The sequence below is a fragment of the Diadema antillarum genome, unplaced genomic scaffold (genome assembly GCF_040938485.1).
Source record: "Diadema antillarum isolate AM-2024a unplaced genomic scaffold, OU_Dant_1.0 seq00000696_RagTag, whole genome shotgun sequence".
Lineage (NCBI taxonomy): Eukaryota > Metazoa > Echinodermata > Echinoidea > Diadematoida > Diadematidae > Diadema > Diadema antillarum.
Genome location: NW_027271601.1, coordinates 282039 through 302543, shown reverse-complemented (window position 1 = coordinate 302543; position 20505 = coordinate 282039). Strand labels below are relative to the sequence as shown.

Genomic DNA, 20505 nt, shown 5'->3' with positions numbered 1-20505 from the left:
CAGACATGCAGGCAGCATTTAACTAATCCCTGACATGAGAAAAAAGATGGCCATGGGGGGATTGTCAAGCCATGAAGAATATCATTTCATCCATCTGGACGGGAAGATATAATGAAATATGTTAATCCTTTCAAGAAAGAACATACTGTGTAGATGTTATTTATTTTACTGGTAAACTTTCCTGTTATGCAGCTCCCCAGAATAGAAAATCAAAACTTTAGGCATCCTCCATTTATTAGCTAATGTCATATAGTCAGCAGGATAAGCTGATCGCACAATGCATTTTACTTACTGGTACCATTTAAAAAAGGCAGCAGTGCTTGGCTACAAGACAACAAAAAATGTGAAAATATGCATCAAAAATATGATTGATGTTCAATCTTTCTCCATCCTTAATTGGTCATGCATGGAAGCGTACGCTCTTGCTTCCATGACAACAGGAGACACACATCTGTCAACAACATATCACATATGATGGAAGAGCTGACACCCTGGAGAGCTACATGTAAATGCTGATCCAGAGATCCAATATATCTCGTTAGGCCACAGTGTTGCTTACAAATAAGTGCAAACCACAGAGCTTAGTGTGCAGGCTTTGCCATATATACTTCATACACCTTGAAATTTATGGCAACAGTCTCCATGTAAGTTATAAAACTAACAAAGTCCAAGAATCAGCAAATTTGGACAACTAACCTCATTTACTTGTTCCAGCAGTGGGTTGTTCAACATAACATTACACCCTGCAGGTACACAGTTGTATCAGTAGACACCCTCAGGCTCAGAAGAAAATAGGGGAAGAGTGATGACTGGGCTTTTGAAACTGGTCACTGAGGATTCATACTTTGGACATATACTAATATGCCTGCATAACCACAAATTGATTCGCACAATTAGCTGTAATTCACAGCCACTGTATTCAATGTCCACTGACTCGAATAAAGACAATGATAGACTATTAGCTGTATGGTTTAGTTCTATGGAAGCTTCCCATTATTATTAGTCAAACTTGGTATCTGTTTGAATCCACAGAGCTACTCAAGCATTTAGGGGCCGTCTCACGATCTCACGCATGGCACCCATTTTTCTCACGCATCGGGCGAAGTCTGCAGCATAGCTCCAAAGATTAAAATGATAGTTGCAATTGAAGGTGTATTTTCCTTTTCTCTTTCAAAATAAGTCGAAAATAGTCACTTGAGTATGCACCTGGTCGCATCATTAAGAGCTAAAAATTGAAATTGGGAGGCCATGGGGGGGGGGGGGGGGGACCCCTCCCACACCCTCGCTCACGCGCACATTCGCTCGCCGAGATGCCCAGTCATGAAAACCTCACTCATAAAAGTTTTCTGAACTTGGCTTCCCTGAATCCATGACTTTATGGCAAACTTGTCATGCAACATTTGGAACTTTGTCACAATGAAGCTGAAACAAATTGACCTTTATATAAACCCCGTTTATCGCTGAAAAAACATCTCACTTTAGTCTTTATGTATGTGTACGTGTGTAAACAAGTTTGTAAATTGTGTGCAATTTGCCTTCATGTTGAAAATATTAATGACCATTCATAAATATCATGACCTTCCACCAATGACATATTTCAAACAGATGGCTGTTAGACACACAAATGGAAATAATCTTATCTCTTGCTTACGTCATTTGAAGAACTAAAAGTCATGTAATCATGATTACAAACATTACAGGGGTTGGTTTATGATATATTTAACAACTATAACTCATGCCCACACTGAAAAATAAATGCAATAACTGAGTTTCTTCTCCATAAAGGATACTTTGTATGGTATTACATATTACAGACTTGATCAATGATTTCAGCTTCATATATTGTACAGTGTTTGTCTATAAACTCATGGCAGAGTGCAAAGTGGCTTTACATCTATGTACAATTGTAGTTAACACAGTCCAGGCCTCAGCTAGTGCTTAACACACATGGTGTGGCAAATACTTTCTACACTAGAAAACACATGCCTTCTTCCAGCTCGTATTTCTGCTCTCTGAATATTGATTTGGTACACATGCCAAGGTGTACTTTGTACCTTAAATCATTTGCACACATGAAAGCTATCACTTTACTCCTTCCATACTATTAGGCATACTCCTTTTTCTTTCTGCATTACAGTATATTAGAACAAAGCCACAAATGATGTACATCTTTCAATAATAGCAGTTCAGAAAGTGTAGGCACATTGATATAGGGAACATCTTTCTTGAAACAATGTACAATACTATCACTTGCTTAAAACAAGGAGTAGCACACTATATAAATAAGAAATTCCCTTCAATGACAACGAAGCATATACAATTTTGTACCATTGAATGTACAAATTGTAAATTCATAAGTAATCCCTAGCTAGTTACATAGGTACCGGTACTGTATGTATCAAATGAAGCACAGCAGTACAAAGGATTTGGCCATTTACAGGGAAAATAATTTTTTCCTTCCACCTTTCAGTAGCATAATGAAATATATGCTAAATTACATGTCCACTGCTCGAAAACTATGTCTTTATAAATCATACCTTGGGACTATCATGCGGCCATTCATAATCAAATCAGCAGCAGAGCACAGTAACAATATTCTGTATTGATCAACATATGGTACATGTACTTCTACTAACAGCATGATTAGCTCCAGAACACATTTCTACAGAATTATGATATATTATCCACTGTCATGTATGTACTCTTTACACAACTAAAGCCCCATGTGTGTTCAAACCACCTGCAAGTATTAATTGTATCTGCACATGGGAGCAAGCTGTTTCATTAGAATAATCATAGAGGGAGCCAGACAGAGATATTGGGCCAAAAAGGAAATGATACTTGTGGTTGACTTCCAAGTCTCTGTTATTAGATAACTATCATCATAACATATTTATGGTTAAACTAACAAATACTAATACAAAGTTTTCAAAACAAATATCAAACTTTAAAATGATAAATGAGAGTAGTTCTTTAGTTGCATTTCAAAGTTATTTGATGTGGAAATCTGGCCATGATAGTTGTACTCCAGAGCTGATACACAACTTGTCTGCAACTGATGAAAGACAACTGTCAGTTTGAATACTTGCATTCCATCTTTTAATTTAAAGTGATATGGTCATGTCCCGCATCAGCCCTGTTTAAAACCAATCTAACTGAAATTTCAGTACAGAATTGATGCCAGACAGCTACCACTGGGAAAGCATCTCTCAATTAAGAGGCAGAACAAGTTTTCATTTTTTGTTTAATACAATGTAAGTTTTTGACTGCATATAATACCCTCTTTCCCATGTTTGAAACACATTTCAATACCCAATTTCAAAACATGTTTGCAAAGGCCTTTCAGAGTGCATGGAGTTGTTGCATTTATCATCTCTATACAAATTGAGAGGAGTGGAGTTCATGCATTTGGCATGGGTAATCGGTATACACACTTTTCAAACGACTTTGCACTTATCATTTCTACAGAAACGTGTTTCTAGCCCAAATGCATTAAATCACACTTGGGGGCATTTCAGAAAGGCATTTCTAACCCCATAACCATAACAGTTCTGCATTTATCAACTGCCCATTTCCAAAATCTCCCCAGAAGTGAAAGTCTTTTATTTGGAAACGTTAATTCTACACCAGAAGTGAGTTGATAAATGTACCCTTCCTTGTTCACGTTTTATAGTCTAAGATATCGAACAGTGGTATCTAGATATATGTGAGAACATCATCGACTTCATATATTTATCATATTCAACAACGTCTAACTTACCGGTACAGTTAGACGATAAAGTGAACGAGTTGGCTGTTCTCATCAACAAATGCAATGACTGCAAAGATTGAAAAGTTCTTTCCAAACTGTTAGAACTCTTTAAAGAGACTGCAAAAATCTAAACTGTACATGGGCATGTATTTTTCTTTGTTTTGGTTTTATTGCTTACTGCCTCTTCACTCTACATCGGCCATGCCAATAGTTTCTTTACACACTTGTTTTTGTGCATACACCCAATGAATGAATGAATGTGGCATTTCACTTCTAGCATGCAACTGGTGCGAGACTGTGATTTCATAGTGAATATATTTTAGCCCGTCGAGGACGGACTGATTTTGCTACAACACGCATTGCCCATAGACACCTGCCCGAGTATACATGTACTCGTGGCTCTTCCTCAACGGGTTAAGCTGTGACTGATGCTAAACTGATGCTGTACCACTACACTGTCTTGCATCAGTCTCATATTAAATGTGAAGACCAAGGTGAATACAGGAAGCCTACTTGGGTATCTCATTAGTATCCATGGAAACTTGTTTCAGATTCTTCTTATATAACATATAGAATACACACTTGTGTGTCGCTATAACTGTATTTCAGATACAATACTGAACTCGCAAGACAAAAGCAATAACACTGTCCAAGAAGTTGAGCTGAACTTACAACTGTACAGCATAATGCACAGTGGTATCAAAGATAATCTGAACAAAGTTCAGCAGGCAGAAATAAACGTGCCCACACAAGTCACTGCATACACCTAGATATACAAGTGTACTGTAGTCACCTACAATGTATGCATAACTAGTGTTGCCTACCTACAATTGTACTTGTAGTGTACAAATTGTAGCTGGAGTGACGGGTGGGGTAAAGAAGAATAAAACTAAACAGATATGAAGGCCAGGTGGTGTATGATTTTTTAAATCTAAGAGATCTGATTAAGTTTTTCCTTAGACTATAGTCTATAGTAGCAGTACTGGGAGTAGGATTTTGTCATTTAATTTCTGCATTTGAAGAGTTTTATTGCAAAATGGTCTAAGCACCAATCTTAAACATTTCAAAGGAAGTCCATCATCAGATAGGCCTAGAGCAAAATGTAACCTTTCCAGTAACACCTCACTTGCAACAAAACAAGGAATATTCTAGAAGTTATGATCAAAAATATCCTGTTATTTTCTTATTATTTTCTTTGTTTATTAGCAGCTTTACTCAGTAGCAGCTCTTATCAATATCTCAACTTAACAAGAATGTACTTTGCTTGTTTTGTGATAAAACTCTTCATTTGCAAAACTTTCCATGGCAATCACTAACTTAGTAAGTATTGAGGGGGAAAAAATGCACGATATGTGTAGTAGCTAGACATGTTGATGCAACCTTGTGGGAGACAAGAGTGAAATCAACCCATTCACTGGAGAGCTGGTCACACCGACCATGTGACCAGTGTAACACGCAAGCATGCTGCTTCTATCCGTAATCACACATGACCTGCGAGTCCCCACCCCACTGTCCCCAGCCCCTACCGCAGACAAAGAGACTGACAACCTTGTGCGTGGTGCAGAATGCAGCTCGCAGGAAAGGCTTTCGCCCGACTTCCGTTTGGGTTGAAAAAGACATGTAAGAAGATAAAAAAAGTAACGCTGAGAAGACCATAAAAACCAACGTCGTACATCACTGTATCGACACATTCTATCCAAGTTGTTCGCATGTAACAATATATTGTACTCGATATGTTTGTACAGACTGAGCGATGAGGCTATGCACCCTTCTTCTCGGGACATGTCACGGCTTTTGTGGGAAACAAATCACTGTTCTCGAATCAACCGAATCACATATAGTTTACACATTCGATAACAAAATTTTGAAATTCATCTAGCACATACAGGACGGACATATAATAGATCTTAAAACTTATAGGCCTTCGAAAGTACAAGACACGTCACCAAAAATTACAACATTCACGCAACCACGCGCTACATGCACGTGAGTAAATCCACACCCCTCCAAACAACGATCAATGACGCATTGGTCTACGAAATTACCCACAAAGCTACCACAAGAAGTTGAGGACAATGGCATCCAAAATCACTTCAAACTCGTGAAACATGCACTCTTAAAAACAATATATAATTGAAGACATACATTGAGGACATAAACATGATATCTAGATAAGTCTGTTTTCTCTGTCACTGTCTCATCCTCATATGTCTACTCACACTTTCAAGTCGAGAAACGAGGGAAAAATTTTACGTTCGACGCCTTTGCAAAGTGTATGCTGAATTTCGATTCAGCTGGCCAGCCAGATCGTCAGTCAGTCAGTACAGTCGCTTGAACTCCGGATCCGCTGGCTCTCAGGGAAGATGCTACAGGCTTGCGGCCATCGACTTGCCAGTGCACGTGTAGTAGTGTCGTGGTAGCGCTCTCTTCACCCAGTGTAGCCATACAGTTGATAGTGCACGGTGACTGCACACAGGGACGCTGGCACAGCCAGTCGTAGTCGCTACGATACGCTTTACTCCTTATGTCCTTTGGAGACTTATTAACTAAGGAAGTACAATTTCCGTTAAATGGCCACATTTTTTACTTAAAATCGATATCTAAATATTTGTTTTCACAGTTTCATGATTTATTTTGAATCTTTACTCTTTAATAAGGCGATGTTATCTCTCATTATTTTTTTTCCAGCGGGAGACAATTTTTAGTACGTAACATCGAAGAGCCACAGATGGCGTATTTAGCAACCAATGAGAATTCGGTATATCCTATGCACGCCCTCAGAGGCCAGGCGGTATGTTCGAAAGGGGAAAACCCTTTGTCACGGCCTTTTCCATTTTTGCTTGTGGACCGCTGACTGCTGTCGACCACGTTGTGTCGTGCTGACCTGTGGTAAGAATTGGTCATTTCCAGAAGGCCACATATTTGTTTCGATTTGAGATTTCGTAATTGGATACTGAGTCTACCAAGCATTACGTATAATACGAGATTGGTCACTGAGCTGTCTTCAAATCGTCGATTGAGAGCCAATCATATAAATTATACCAAAGCATTATAATAATATGATTTTCTTTATGTATAGGGTAGACTAATCAGCATTACAACTGCTCTTCAAAAGGGTTCAGACGTTACTTCAGTATTGTAAGTTACCCTTAGTCATAATAGTAGGACAACCACAATTCGCGTTAGATATTTGATGCATGTACCCTACACAATTTACCAACAACTCGAACGATTTATTGAAAAAAAAAACAGTTGAGTATAAGTTTCGAATGAATTATATCCTCCATTATGGAAGACTTTTTATATATTCGCAGATGCAATATACTGCATCCATAACAAGCAACAACATGAATAATTGTGAAAATTGGAAGAATCATTATCACCAAATGGTTATTGTCATATTCAATTTTTGGCTTTGCCATCACTATTACCTATAAGGAAATTATGATCTTTGCCTTAGTTTTGCCTAGGATGGGAACTTGATAAATGAAAATGATCATTTTCATATTGTCTACTACACAAGCGATAGGAAACATGGTATCAAGAAAATTATGTATATTTCCATCATACTAAGTTAATTGAAGGGAAAAAATAGGGAAAATGGTCAATCTGGTCGAAGCCCTCTTCTCTCCCCTTTGTCCCCCTTTCCTTCCTAAATCTATCTTTCTCCTTTATTCTCCTCTCTCTCCCATTCTCTCTCTCTCTCTGTATATATATATATATATATATATATATATATATTCCTTTCATTCAATCTCCTCTGTTTTGGCCCTTTGCATTTTTCTTATTGCGAATTGGATGACAGCTGATGTGATGGTATACATAGTGCACTTTCCTTTCTTCATTTTTCCATTTTCTTATAGTAGAACAAGAGCTGTAAGTCATATCTCAGTCGATTACAAGTATTGCAAAATAAGTCTCTATAGTATAAATGAATGTACACTACAAATTTCCAACGAATATATTTGTATTACACTTCAAAGTTAGACAGACTCCAGTTTCGTTAGTCTAAACTTGCTCCGATTAATAATCTTTGCCCGTCTTATATCTAACTGGTATACAGTATTTTGTTGTCGAGAATCTACACTACACGATCTGGCCTTAGGAAACTTTATCTTGTTGATAATTATACACAACCAAAGACGAATTACGGTAAAAGAGCCCTCACGTATTATAGGAACTATAAAAGTTTGAAATGACCTCGATTATCCAAAGTCTGCGACTGTATCTATTGCATCATTTAAACACCATTGAATGGCGATTATGTTTGTATGGCGATTCTGCTTGCATGAATCAATCGCAGGAAAATCTTGTAGGATATTCTACACAATGCATACGCCAAATGAAACCTTTAATTGATTTAAACCTTCAATTCACCTTTTTTCTCGCCACATTTTAATTACCCATTCTTTTCATGTCTGCTTTTGTTTATTTTATTAAGTATGTGAGGTTTGTTTTTGTAGTCAAATGGCCCCATGACTATACTTGCATAATGGTAAAGGTTTTGTTTTCATTTTAGTGTTAATAATTATTTGCATAATAATGATAATAATAATGGAGAGACTCTTATAAAGCGCTTATTCCAGCTAAAAAGATACTCATGGCGATATGGAAAAGAATATTACCTTACAACAGAGTATCATAGAAGATACTAGTATACAATTGTAAGAACGATAAGCGAACAAACAATATACGCACATACATAACATGTAAACAATTGTCAATCTAAATTAAAAAGGGTAGGTTTTGAGGTTCTTTTTGAGACCGTCAATAGAAGATACTTGTCGTAAATATATTGGAAGGTTGTTCCAAAGTTTTGGGCCCATGTATGAGAAAGCACGATCCCCAACCCCCCCCCCCCCACCAACTATATATATGCTTGATTCGAGGTACCTGTAATTTTTGTGCTGAGTTCGGCTAGCGGAGATTTCGTGGTGGTTGGTGAAGATGAATATTTTGAAGGTAGGCAGGGGCAAATTTGTGCAGTGTACGGTAGACAAGAAGAAGAATATTGAAGTTAATACATTTTTCTGCATCGTATTTTTTTCTCTTCTGTATAGACGTCATGAGTATGATTATCATGCACAATAATTAATCTGTTGACACTGACGCAATGTTGAATGTACGTCTCTTTGTTTTTGTTGTTGTTGTTTTTTGAAAATCAGCCCTAACTACGGCTGAAAGGACCTATCTATCCTTCCCAAGAGTGGAGAATGAATAATCAAAATAGAATAAAATACGAGCATAGCTTTTCAGTAGGCCTCTAAGTATAAGGATTTCGGATACAATTAGCTACCAACATATAAGTAAGATACATGTAATAACTTGGCAGTTAGTAAAAACTATTTAAGGTATCAATCTGCTCTTCTTCTCCTCTTGCTAAAATTCAAAGTAGTTTGCGCTCACTTCAACTTTTAATCAGAGACGGAAATTATGTCAACTTTTCATATAGAGTAATATTTCATTTATGTACTTACAGGCCATTGGGAGATTATTGTAAATAGCCCTATCTAGTTTCTTAGCTCAGCCAAACGTTTTCTCTTAGTTAAATTCGATGTTGGGTCCATCATGCAGGACCTTTAGACTATATACTCCAACGAAAGAACAGATTCGAGGCCTCAAAAATAAAATCATACGGATCACAAGATTTCGGTGGAACTGAATCAATATTACAAATAACGGTGTATAGGCCTACTCTTGTTTGCATGATACACATTGAATGTTTAACACGTACTATAATAGCATTTTTAAAATTCCACCTTGTGCACCTTTGTTGCGGAATAGATCTGAAGTGTATTGTATGATTGAGTTTTCAGGGACAACAAAAGAATGACCGAAATACACAAAGCGTTAATGTTCACGCCTGTCTAGTTCGGAGGACATGCTTGGTCTTTCCATATAATGCACAATCTATCTAACTGACCATGTATAGATCATTTCATTTTTCATTTCATTTTTTTTTTTCATTTCATTTCATTTATTTTCACTTAATAAAACATGCATACATAAAAATGTTACAATGGTATGACAAGTATAACATGACAATGTGACAAAAACAAACATACAAACAAACAAACAAACAAAAAAGTAATCAAACAACCAAAGATATCAAGTGAAGGGGTTAGTGAGAAGGCAATGGGCCTTATTTAAAACTAACCCAGGAAAAGTAAATACAGCCTTATGTCTTTCTTTCGATAAACTATAACTGAGAAAAACGTTGGCACACACATCACACACTCACACGTGACATTCGCATGCTTATACACAGACAAAAACATACACCAGCATATTAGCAATACACAAGATGCCATTTTCACAAACACACCCCTAATCTCTTATGAATTCAGAAAATTATATTGGTAACTTCCAGAATACCTTTCAAGTAAAATACGCTTGAAAGCTTTCTTAAAGCTTTTTAACCGTTTTCTTACATTTCACATCAGAGTGGATAGAATTCCAGATTTGAGGGCCTTGAAAAAATATTGACTTTTTGTAGGAGGATGTTCGAATCTGAGGTAAGTAAAAATTTCTACAATTTTTTGTGCCATAATTATGATTATCTTTGTTTAGTTTAAAATAACCAAGTAATAATACAGGTAAAATACCATTATAACATATATACTGCACTCTGTAATAAATATATATCATACACAGTTAAAATAGACAAAGTAGAAAATATTGGCAAAGAAGGCGCCCTATACGGTGAATGCGACACTATTCTAATAGCTCGCTTTTGCAATTTAAACAGTCTCTGCATATTATACTCTGTACATGTGTCCTTATTTGTATATATTTACTTCTGTTCTTACGTCTGCAGGTTTTCACTTTTCAAAATAACATCTCTCAAATTTGTTTTCAACCGTGTTCTCTGTGTAATGCCGAGATCATTATAGAGAAGTTGGGTGGGAATATGAGGAGACTTTGTACAGGTTATACTTGTAGACTATAGTGACAAAAAGGCGTGGTGATATACAAAAGATGCGTGGAGACTATAACAAAGGGCAGGAAATAGCCCGTTCGACAGCCAAGACAAAGTGCAGATACTTAATCGGGAAATAATAAGATGCTGGCAGGATTTAAACGCGTGGAGCTCTTGTCCCTCAGTTCTTATTATCCCCAAATTACTTTGGAACGTTCAACTGCCGCCTTAATCCGCTAAGAAATCTGCCGCATCGTGAGACTTTATGTAGAACAATACATGACCAGCTCCCCCCCCCCCGCACTAACGCTGCCTAGTGAAACATTATGTTACTACTACTACTATACTGTATAACTAAGTAGGCCCTTTAGTTTATGTTATCACAGTTATGACATTTTTCATTTTTTCATACTCGGTGAATCCAACCAAATTGTTGTTTTCAGAATGGCCGGTGGAAACGGGGGGGGGGGGGGGGGGGGGCAGGGGGCATCGCCCCACCCCCCCCCCCCCACCCCCACTTTTTGTGAACCATATAAAGGAATAAAGGAATACATAAGGTGTCATCACTTTGCTTGTCAGCTGAAGACACCCGGAAGTGGAAGGGGAGAGATGAGCTGAGGACCTTTTTTTCTTTTTTTCTTTTTTTTTTTGGCTTGTTGGCTCATGAAACCCGGAAGTGCCCCCCCCCCCACTTTTGAAAACGCTCCGCCGCCCCTGTTCAGTGGTACAATGCACGCCGATAAAATGCAGACGATTACGCATTTATACGTTGTTATGTGGTCATAGCACATAGCATCGGGTGTAGGCTATTTTCTGTATCTTGTTCACACAGAATACTTAGGATGTCAAAGGGAGTGCATTTTCATATTGAAGTCTATTTAATACTCATAGGTGATTGTCCACCAGTATAGCGCGAAGCTTGAAATGAATATGACCACTTCATGAGCAAAGCAATGTGTTTGTCAAGTGCAATCGATTTCAAACTTCATCGCGCATATTGGATATCGCGGCAAGTCAAGCAACAACTGCGAGACAACTCCGAGACTTCTAGATCGATTATGGTAAACAAATTCGATACCGTATCCATTACCGAGCGCTGTAAAGGAATTTCAGCTCGCGCTTATTACGCGTACGGTCGTCAGCATCGTAGGAGCAGGCAGGATAAAGCACTTGTTCGTAATCTCAGCATGCCTGCATTCTAAAAATAGGTGAACCGCATGTCATGCCTGTTATCCTATAATACGACTCTGCCTGAGCAGTGCGCGCCCTGAAAGTGAAGCATGGTGTATCCAAGGAGGTACTCTGCTCGCCTAGTACCTCCATAGTGTATCGCAGAGCTGCCATTGCCAGTACAGATCTAACCTGCTCTTTTACGCTCCTCTGTCTCCTTTTCAAAGATGTGTTTAAAAAAAAACACAAAAACAAACAGATTTACATTAACCAACAATACCCGACATAGCAAACAGTACTGATATTTGCCAGCCGAAGAGCTAGGTTAGTTGAAAATTCAAGTTCAAGTTGATTTATTTCATTTCCAACAAACAAAATAATTGGAAGGACAATGAAACATTCGTATACACAGATGTCAGAAAATCTGTACCACAATGCGATGAACAGAAATAACATTGTAAAAAGCAGTTTTTACTCTTGATATATATATATATATATATATATATATATATATATATATATATATATATATATATATATATAATTATCATCATCATTATTATTATTATTATTATTATCATCATCATCATTATACACAGCTGGGGTTTATATAAAGACAATGTCTAACTGGTAAAACATGCACATCTTTTATAAAATTTGCTATCGAGGATATGATTTACTCTTCGAATTTATTCGTTTTTGTTTTGAATTGTACTTGTATTGCCTTTTTGCATGTTATACCCAGCATGGGTTAATTCATGTATGATTTGAATGAAATCTATAAAGATCAAGGGGGGGGGGGGAGTGATCGCGCGCGCGCGGAAACGGGCGCATGGCAAAGACAATTATGTTAAGATAGCTTTAGATTGGCCTGACCTTTTTCCGTACTGTTGATATTTACCTTCATACTTTCATTGATCGGATAGGTCTGAATTCATAGAATCAAATCAACTATATATCTGCGAAGAGATATCATTCAATCAGATACAAATATACGCTAACATTAATTCATTTATCGTATTCGTCTTTGTAAATATGCATCGTAGATGTTACAGAATAATTTCTTTATAATCATTCCAGCCTCAACCAAGATTACAAACTTAATAGCATATATCACCACGCAAAGAAATGCGTACATAGAGAAAATATGCGAACACAGATGATTTGGTTATTATGTTATCCTGTGCAATGAACTAACCAGGCAATTGCAAATGTGTTTCACCTTTTCAAGATCAAAAGATTTCATTGGATTAACCCAATTCAAAACTTTGAGACGAGGCGGCAGCAGCACGGCAAAGAAATCTTGATTTGGTTTATTCGATGTAAGGCGGTGTCTCTGTCAACATACCGCTTCTCATCTTTGTCCTCATTCACCATCCCTAATACAAAGGAGACAGGTTCGCTCTATTTCCCACCCATTACTGCTTACAAGGGCACTGTCTCTACTGCGCAGACTCATTGAGGATGAGATTGAACTCAGGATGGGTCCGAGTGCGGCAATATTTCGGCGTTACCATGGCAACATCGACTATCGTCACACAACGGTCCATATGCTCTTTATTTCCAGCAGCAGTCATTTTGGGTGTATTGCCTCACCGTTTTCTCGTTATAACTCGTTTACGAAACGTGTCTTGCAAGTCCGTATACGCAGTTCCCATGCGAGGGCGAGAGTATGTATGTCACAATCAAGAATCATACCATGGGATATGTCCTCATACTGCTCAAATGCCATGACATGTACAGAATGTGGAAATGTTTGAAAACACAATTACACATTGTATGTCTTATAACTACTTAATGAATATCAATGTTCGATGTCGAATGCAAAGCCATAATCATACCTTTGAGTATACTGATATCTACAACAGTGCAAATGGATTTTATACGTAGTAGTTTGGATCAAAGAGTTTCTCATCGGGCAGCACGCTAATCATTGTGTTGAACATAAGACCGCGAAGAAATAATGTACTTTAAAAAAAAAAAAATTATCGTTATGCGGGTATCTAAATTTTCGGCATCCCGTAGATAATGTATTGATGATAAAGGTATACGAACGTATAAACATTCAGGATGTTTAAGTGTCATTATTATAATAACATTTACAGTGACAGCACCATATTCTTTAGAGACCCAAATAAGTCTATTTATAGGTCATGTGAAAAGGAAGTTTCATGTGAAAAGCTGATTCAAATTAAGTGAGAATTTGGCAAAAAGTCCGTAATAGTCGCGCCTTTCTTCACCATTCACTCCTAAATTCTCCCAGTAATAGGATCTAATCCTGAAGGGTTTAAAGGGATAGTACAGTATTGGTGGAGATGAGAATTGGGCTTTTAAATTTTTGTGAGATACCAAGAAAACACTTACTGTATGATATAGTACAGAGCATACCATTTTGAGAGGAATTCAAAGTTTATTTGATGAAAATCGGGTTTGGAATGACTGAAACATCCAAAAACAAAGTAAAACAAAGCGATCGTAATAAAGTGTGGGTCCCACAGTTTATTAGAATCGCTCATTTTTGGATATCTCAGCCATTTCAAAACCAATTTTCATCGAATAAGTGTTGAATTCCTCATAGAATTACATGCTCTTTCATATTTCATAAGAGTTTTCTCATTATCTCACAAAAATGTTAAAAACCTGAAATTAGGTCTCAACCAAAACTATACGATCTCTTTAAATGACATGCCTCTCATGCCCTCTCTTCTTCTTCTTCCTCTTCTCCTCTTTTATGATTTCTGTCTGAAACATGCAAATAAGATTGATGACATTACGTCATGAGCAATGCGCATACCGGGATTCAATCGTAGAATGATCTGCCGTATACCGGGATTCAATCGCAGAATGATCTGCCGCATACCGGGATTCAATCGCAGAATAATCTGCTCTTTCATGGTTCATTCGGGCAATAATTTGGATTTCTCTCCACCCCATCCCCATCTCTATCTTTCTTTCTTATGTACGGGTATGAGATACAAGCACGCACAGACATTTCTGCATTATTATCTTTTGACAATAACAGCAGTAAAAGTTTGATAACATCATTTCATCTCTTGAAACTTTATCGAATGATTAAGTAATATTACAACGGTGTTTGATCGTGCGATTTAATGAGCAATGAAAACCTTAGGGTAGTTTACTTAACAATGTAAATGGTGATGTTTAATTAGTCTCTCCCCCTCCCCCCCCCCCCCCCCCCCTCCCCCAGTTCGCAAGCTTTTTCTTTTGCATTCCTTTTTATTTTCTTGAGCGGGTCACTAGTTTATGTGAGAGAGAATGCAGGTAAAGAAAAAAACCACACGTGCTCAGAAAAAGCAGCTGTAAAAAAGATACATATATATGTATATGTATATGTATATATATATATATATATATATATATATACTTTCATTTCATTTATAAAACTATCAAATAATTGTGATAATACAAAAACAAAAATAAAATGATAAAAGACATCTTATCTCCGCGGCGAAGTAAATGAAAATGCCAGTCAGCTTGTCAAAGCAAAAGAAAGGTATGTGTAGCGTAACAGTGAATGTGAACAAAGCAAGTTCCGAGTAAGAACAATATGTTTTGTCTCGATGTGTTAATTCTCCAGTGTACTGCCTGACTGATATGTACAACATGAGTCTTCACAACGCTCAGATGATATAACGTGAGGTAATGATATATCTCCGTCCTCTGTGAAGGCATTTAGCTATAACATAAGTCTCCTTGGGTTATCATTATGAACATTGTGGTATAGTTTCATATGGAAATATGTAATTATTATCATGCTTATTACTTTTACTACCATATATATACATGATAACAATTAATAATGGTGATATTTGCAATCATGGTATACTGGAGGGATTATGATTTTACATGATATTTTTTCTTCTGATATCACTATCATAATTATTCCATTTTTACTATTTATCATCATTATCGTTTATATCATGACGACTATTACTGATATCATTGTCGTCATCATTATTAATAATACGGTGAGCCAAGATCCAATTATTTCACCGATATTCCATCTCTGATTATAGGCCTATACCCTTGAAAAGCTTGTTGAGAAATCTTGAAATTATCTAGCTACAGACATGATTGAAGACTGAAAATTTTCCAGACGCATACTTAACCCGCTTTTTGTTCCATAGGTAGTGTGTGTGTGTGTGTGTGTGTGTGTGTGTGTGTGTGTGTGTGTGTGTTGCACTTTTTCCAACGGAAATAGGTATAGGCCTATTACACAGTTGAAAACTAGATATCATAGAAATAAACGACATTGTATTGACATAAGATACAACTTGACGACTGTGATTTTTCTTTCTATTGTTCTTTCGATCATGGATAATAATTGTCTCACAAGCAATGTTTGTCAAAATTAGAGACACATTGCTTTACCTGAGGTAAACCTAGTATGCGGTGACACGAAATAAAATTATGCTCCTACGACAATTGCTCCGACCTTGTTTTCTCCAAGGACTTAGCGTTAGGGTTAGGATTGTAGCAGGGTTTGGGGTTTAGTTTTATTTGAGGATTATAGGATAAGGGTTATGGTTATGTGTTTTGGAAGAATATATGTTTGGCTTTTATAGCGTGCACATATTCCATGGGAGCAATTGTCGCAGGAGTAAATGTCATGGAATCACACCTATGCAAGCGCACACATACATTCAAACACACGTGTTTAATTACAATCAATTCAGTCGATGCCCATGCTTAAACATTTCTTCATTCCACCTATGGATTAAGTCATCAACAGAATTATGAGCAAAATGTTCTTTATAGAAGGTAATGAAATAAAGGAAAGCCACACCCATAAATGGGAAGTGTAAGTAGTCCAGTTGATAGATGGCCCAGGTTTGGGAGTAATGCTGATGACACACTTGAGGCTAAATGGTGCGAAGCAATCAATGCCATTGGTGGAGAGAGACGTACAATCCTTTTTTCTCACTCTCTTCTCCACCGATCAATACATGAATTCATTAGCCTAGCACGCAGTAGCCCTGGTTGGCAACGCGTCTTCATTACCTCACGCATGATGAGGATTAGCATAGCAACGGGAAGGACCTTTCCTCAACCCTCTCTGAAATCCATTTGCCTTTCTCGCCCTGCGTGTCAAGTCCGCATGTGCCATTAAGGGTTACTTTCTTTAAAACAGTATTAGAGATTAAATAGTGAGTGATGAAACGGATACAATGAGATAAGTCTTCCCGTAGCTCTGAAGTGAACATCGCTGAAAGTGAGATGATGAGGGATACACTAGTGAAATGTCCCTCATCTGTTTTGACGAACGCCGAAGGTATGCTATATTTGATTAATTCAAGTGGTCCGACCATCACAATGGTAAACGCCTAACAACAAAATGCAGGGATTTGTGATCGGAGAGACTCCCATCCCGGAAATGACATCAGGGCGACGAGATGCATTTCAATCCCTTCATTTTTGTTACTCACATATATTTTTGGTCAGTATGCTTGACAGTGTTGAATCAGACTAGTTCTAACACTCTTAGCACCACCGATAAATGATCTATCCATTACTACCCAATCAGAGCAATTCAACGTGTATATCAATTCGATTGTGTTAGGTATAGGTAGCATGCCGTTTGCCATTGATGACAATGAATCTGGTTTGTCAATGAGACTGAATGAAATACTATTATAGCCATTATGAAATATTTGGCGATAACATATCTAAACAATCGTCTTTTTCATGATAACAAATGATTCATAATGTTATAAATATTTAGCTTAAGTTATAACATCCTTAAAACACTGTATAACAAATTCTCCCTTTTTTACCATTTATTTTCCCCTTAGTTTTCATCTTAAAGGATTAAAAAAAGGGGGTAGTGGTTTTTACGTGGCTTTGTCCATGTGATCATTATTGCAAAATGTATACTTTTGTATGTCATACCTTCTCTTTCTGTTCAAACCAAAAAAGGAAAAGAGGGGCAGTGCAAGTATTCCTGTACTTTCGTATTCCGATGGAATTCGTCAGTGCAAAGTTAAGAAAATACTTCTCGAAAGAGATGACGAGTTACGTAAACAAGCTGCGATGTCATAACACCCATGCTACTATATAAACAGACGAATGTTTTCTTCATAGCCAGTGAACACCTCAATCTGTTGACATACAAAGTGAAATCATCTTCTGCTGTAGATTCTTTCTGCATTTTTGTGTTGTTGTACCAACTATTGTTGTACCAACTATCCTTCCAAAACTCTGTCTGTACGCTCCATCTTTTCTTAAAATGAACATGCGTAACCAAAATTATAAAACAGCATACGTCATTAATATGTTATTGACAAAATAAATTGTGCGTAAGCAAAAAGTTTTAGTCATGAATTGAATTGCAATATGTTTATTGGTTTTGGCAAGTAGACTTGGTGATTTAACGAGCAAATCCATTTCAATCTGAGTTTGTGAAACAAAAAGAGAGCTCATTTTAGCAGATAAGGACTGCTTCCCATGCATATACATTTTCCACAGCTTGACTTTTCCTAGCTTCTAATCCAAGAGAAACCAACCTAGTCCTCAAGCAAAGCAATAATACAACGTCAATTCATATTTTCAGCCATCGTTTTGACAGTGTACCTAGGAGAGCCCAAATTGAACACATTACATCTTGATGAGAGTAAAATGACAACTGTTACAAGGACAGCCATTCATAATCATTTTATTCACACCGAAGATCGACAAATGCATCATCATTTTTCATTTTCTGTTAATTTAGACTTTACATTTTAGATCGGTATTCTTGCTTACATTTCTTGGGGAAAATGTATTTAGCAGTTTGACTATGGCTATACTAGCAAAACAAATTGGAGCTTATGCGGATAATCATAGAATAAGTGCCTATCTATAGTGATTTGTTGTTGTCGATTGTTGATCCGTTAACAGCAATATACTGCTACAACGTGGTAAAAAAAAAGAGAAAAGAAAAGAGAAAGGCCATGATTTCACACAGCTGAAATTCACTTAATAGGGTTTTAAAACTACACTATTTAAATGACATTCCTCTTTTTGTGCCTCACAAGGTTTATATCTGCACGATCAGGGTCAAGCGACGAAAGTTCTCTACCTTTAGGAACCTGAAAGGACGGAATTCAGTCAACACATACACGTCTCCCCATATTCGTACATACTTTTAATATCTAACTTTTTCGGACAAAAGTAAGAACGCTATTATTATGATGAGAGTCGAAGTGCATGTATTCAAAAGAATGAGCTGTCGTACAATATGAACACAGACATGTATATTTGATACATTACTCTGACTGTGTTATTATCGTTCCGTTTGAAGATATGACCGATCAAAATAATACGCTCCAATGAGAATCGTCGGAAAATTCATCATCAACCACAACTATAACATGCTACTAGCATATAGACAAAAAAAAATACACGAGAAAGAAGAGGGTGATGAGGCAACTGCAGTACTGCGTACACATACCTTCATGCTGATGTGTAGGCATCTCATTGTGGAGTCTGGCAAGATCTGCTCGTTTATTCAGTGCGTTTGTTGCGAAAGATGCGACAAACAGAATCTACCCTCTTCTTCCACAGGACCCTGCGTTGTGTGGTTGCGAAACTCAAGCTGTCATGTTTTGGACGCAAAAGCAAGCGTCTTAAAAAGAGAAAAACGTTTCATCAACTGATGCCACGCCACTGCAGCTAGTCGATTAATGTTGAGTTTTGAGAATAAAACGTCAGTGTGTGTGTATGATCCATGCAATCCAGGGAGCGTAACGTTTTGAGTTGACAGATCGGTAGATGCACAGCACTGTGACACTGATGACGTTACGATGAATTCGTCATATCATATGGACATCTCTTTGTCACACGACGAACGCAGAGGAGAGCTCTCACGTGCTAACACATTGCTACATGTGAGTTTCAGGGAAAGTCAGTGGATAGTCTGTGTAATGATATTCATAATTAAAATTCAGGCAAGCTCATTCTTCAGCTTAAACAAAAGCGGAACAAAACAGTGACAATAAAATTAATGTAGAATGATATAGTGATAGTGGTGACGGAAAATTCATGTCTGCCGCATAAAACCGATGCACACACATACACACAAACACACACGAAATGGTTTCCAAGTAAACTCACTGCTGTTACTCTTATGGATCTCTTCGTCAGAGATGCTGAGATACTCTCAAACATGCAAATTTCATGCTAAATCCAGAGCGTCACGACGAATAAAACTGATTGTGAGAGAATGACACAAAGGCATCGAAGAAACCCTTCAACACGGCGAGACGCTGCAACGGAGGACGCGGTTGCTAGGAGACGGGATGAGGGAGAAAGGCAAGTCGATCTTCAAGCATTTAAATCCTATCGCTATCTTATGTTTTTACAGCACCTTGTATTCATATCCTATATATTTATGATATCATGTTCGCTTTGATGATTGATAACAAATTTTCGTTATTACAGTGTTTCGCTGTTTCAATGTTTCGCAATTGTTGCATTCTTTGTTCATTTCACGATGTATCGTCTACACGCTATTCCCGTGTTACAAAAAAGTGAAGTGTATGTTATTATATTCTGTCGAAAAATGAACAAATAAAATTTAGATTGAATTGAACTGAAGTGAACTGAATTAAAGTGAATTGAACTGAATCATAATCGTGCAGGCATAACACCAGGAATGATGGAAGAA

At 37.3% G+C, this 20505-nt stretch overlaps 1 protein-coding gene across 1 annotated transcript in view; it reads right to left on the bottom strand.

Annotated features, from left to right (window-relative positions):
* LOC139737542 (forkhead box protein N3-like) overlaps positions 1-6154 on the bottom strand; it is a 100732-nt gene extending 94578 nt beyond the window's left edge. The window contains exon 1 of the mRNA XM_071648215.1: positions 5971-6154. The gene's annotated coding sequence lies outside the window, so the exon portion shown is untranslated. The remainder of the gene's footprint in view (positions 1-5970) is intronic.
* Between the last annotated feature and the right edge of the window lie 14351 nt (positions 6155-20505).